Below are 3463 nucleotides of genomic sequence, written 5' to 3' on the forward strand. Positions count from 1 at the left end.
ATTAAAACCTTCACAAGCTGGGTATATGTCCTGTCTCCAGACTTTCTTGTAATAATATCCCATTTTTCAGGAGTGGTTAACATTTATCTGGGTTTCCTCTATCTGTTGACGGGACATTGTTTGATTTCCTGTAAGTTCTTTGACAGATATTCCATAAGACTGCAGTGTTTAGACAAGTTTCCAACCATTTCTACAACCAGTGCCTTCATAGGTGCAACATAAACAACTTTGAACTTTCTCAAATCAATAGAACCATCTGTGCCCTTATTGAGAGCAATCTGTTGGATTATGGTTAACATGGCAACATTGGTTTTCCCAACACCAGTGGGTGCACACAAGAGCAAATTCTTAGGCGTAAACTCAGTAGTTTCGTATACTTTACTCGGTACTCTGTTCAGTTGCTTCATTCCAGAAAAAACGGGTTGTGCCCAATCCGACATATCTGATATCTTCACAAGTTCCTCTTCTTTAGCAAATGGTTTCGACTTCAGTGCAGGGACATGAAATTATTCATAACCCTTCCTTGTGGTCCTATATGAACCCAGAGATAGCTCACACCTCTTGTTTTCCATCAACAAACCTCCTTGATGGAATGAAATGTTCTCGAGATCTAGCATCTGCCTCTGTCCCTTTAACCAACTATTCTCCATAGCACCACCACCACCATGACTACGACTGCTATCATGGCTGCGTTGTCGAGGGCTTCGGCTCCGTCGACAATAATTGTTGTCCCTCTCTTTATGATATCCATAACGGTCATATCTTACACGTCCATCATCTCGCCGTTCATAAGCCCTATCTCTGTACCTGTTAAGTTCAGAAGGGCTTCGGCTCCTTTCTCTGTACCTGTTTCATCTAGAAGGGCTTCAGCTCCTTTCCCCGTGCCTTCTATGTTGAGATTGGCTTCGGCTCCTTGATCTGGAGCGCGCGATAATCCTCCTTCAGTTGATTCTTTCTGCATTCGGACCGAACTTAGCATACTTGACACCAATATATCTTCCATCAAACTTCATGCCATTAAGCCGTTCAATGGCTAGGACAGCTTCGTCTGCGTAATTGTAATGGATAAATGCAAACCCGCGGGACTTCCCAGTTGCTCTGTCTCTCAGAATATGGATATCCATGACTCGCCCGTATAGATCGAACAGGGGGTATAGATCATCTATGGTTGTGCTAACAGTTATATTGAGTACCATTAGGGAATATGTGTTGCTAATGTCAGGAGGACCATATCTCCCACTGCCAGACATCTTGTCTTCATCATCTTCATAGTCTTCTTCATTTTCACTCTCAATGTCCATATCATTTATATTCAGAGTTTCGTTGTCTTTTCTACAAGACTTTTCTTTAGACATGTTTAAACTTCAGCACATGATTTTTCTAATCGCTGAAATGTTTCTTGAATACTAAACTGTTTAACGTAATTAGGCTATGAACATAATGGCACATTGTGTAGCGAACTACGTTCAAATGCCCCCATGATTATATCCTGTGCCATGGCTCTGATACCACTGTAGCATAAAAACTAATGCTGAAGCACGAAGACTGATAGCTTGTAGGCTTAATTGTTAAAAATACACACAGGTATTTAATAATAATTTATTAATTTTATTTAAAATGTATAAGATTATTTGAATGTACAATGAGGACCCTACTTTTATATCTCAGCAGACGACCTTTCGTGAATGGGCATGTCTTTTAGACATGCCGTTTCACTTAAGTTAATGACTATTTAACCTAAATAATATTTAATTATTTTATTTATCTAATCGTTATGAATTATATTCATAACAGGGAACAAACAGATGCGGTGGCGTACATATCATTTTTGTCTTTCTTGATTCTTTCATCATTACTTGACCAATTCTTTGTGCAGTCTGCCAGGTCCTCATTTTCTTTGACGAATTTCTCAACAAATTGCCTATTGTAGGTAACCTGTGGCTCCAGTAGGTGGTACATAAGCCTTAGGTTATCTAGAGTGAAAGATCCTATAACTTCCTGGCCTCCTATTTTGAATTCTCTGTGAGATATATCAGCGTTGTCAATGATCCACTTAACCATGTTGGTATAGGGGATTATTTTTGGTCGTGTGGCTATTCGGTGCATAAATGAGCACGTAAGCTCAATTATGGAAGCATCAGAGGAATCACGCCCATCAACTATAATTGTTGTCTCAAGAATCCTTGGTTGTTCTTCCTCCAGTAACTGATACATAGCCTCCCATGTAGATGTCCCTGCTTCCTTATTACATGTAGTGTTCGTGAACAGAGGAGTCATTTCTGACTTCTCAGAGGCGACTAATTTCCCTTTCTTCACCATTGCTTTCGGCGTCCTGTTCTGCACCTTTTTCTTGAAAGTTTCAAGAGGAATAGTTTATCGGATAAAAATGATACTGAACGTAGGAATGAATCGATGAATAAAATGTTGGATATAATACTTGGGGGGGGGGGTGAATCAGTATTATCAAATCAATAAAACTTTTTCATCTCCATACTTAGATACATATACGCTACTTTAATTAAGGGAACCCGCATGTATAGGCAACTTTGTCTAATGCAACTAGCGTATATCCAGAATACTTATGATTCAGTTAATCCATTAAATGTTGATCTTTAGTTAGTGCATCAGAACTTTATTAACCATATGTACAGTAAGCAGGTGCAGTAAAACAGAACAGATCATCACACACAAGAAGCACACATGAACACCATGATATAAGGTGGAAACCCAATGTGGGTGAAAACCACCTACTGCAAGTCGTCTCTATCTTCTTTTAATAAGAAACTTCATTTTACAATAGTCTTGTACTGGTACAGTCTTATACCAGTACGCAGGCTTCTACACGCAGAGGGCTACAACCCTCTCTCGTTTTCCAGACTCTCATGAATGGGAGCTACAACCCCCTTAGCTCTTGTACTAGCTGATCCATTTACTAGTATGTAGGTGCCTACCTACTGAATGCTTCAATCTTCACTCGTTCTCTAGCTGCTACTGGAAGGGAGCTACCACCCCCTTTGCTCTTGTACTAGCTAATGTACTAGTACGTAGGCACCGGCCTACAATCTCCTTTCATCCTCCAGGGACCACATTTCATACATTTTCAGACTAGATACTCCTGAAGCACAACACTATAATCTGAAGGCCACGTTTCATCCAATTTTCATACTAGACCCATCAATATCATTGAAGCACAAAACAATCAATACTAGCATCATCAATTTCTAAATCACTGAAACACTGAAACCCTGTCAACAACATAGTCACCAGAACACAGAGCAGACAAAAAAACTATGCAATAACAATCAGACCCAACTGCAACTTCAAATGTCATACTTCATAATGTGTACGATACTACGATGAATCAAACCCGCGTACATATGCGCTTTCACCAAAGCCAACCCGCGTACAGATCTATAAATATTCAATCATGACTTGCAGCTATTTCAAACTTAAATTATACTCA

The 3463-nt window shown here is 39.6% G+C and overlaps 1 pseudogene; it reads right to left on the reverse strand.

Annotated features, from left to right (window-relative positions):
• Window positions 1-506: 506 nt before the first annotated feature.
• LOC149242410 (uncharacterized) lies at window positions 507-1250 on the reverse strand (annotated as a pseudogene).
• Between the last annotated feature and the right edge of the window lie 2213 nt (window positions 1251-3463).

The sequence above is a fragment of the Pinus tabuliformis genome, chromosome 8 (genome assembly GCF_031772625.1).
Source record: "Pinus tabuliformis cultivar Carrire ecotype Pingquan chromosome 8, CPIR1, whole genome shotgun sequence".
Lineage (NCBI taxonomy): Eukaryota > Viridiplantae > Streptophyta > Pinopsida > Pinales > Pinaceae > Pinus > Pinus tabuliformis.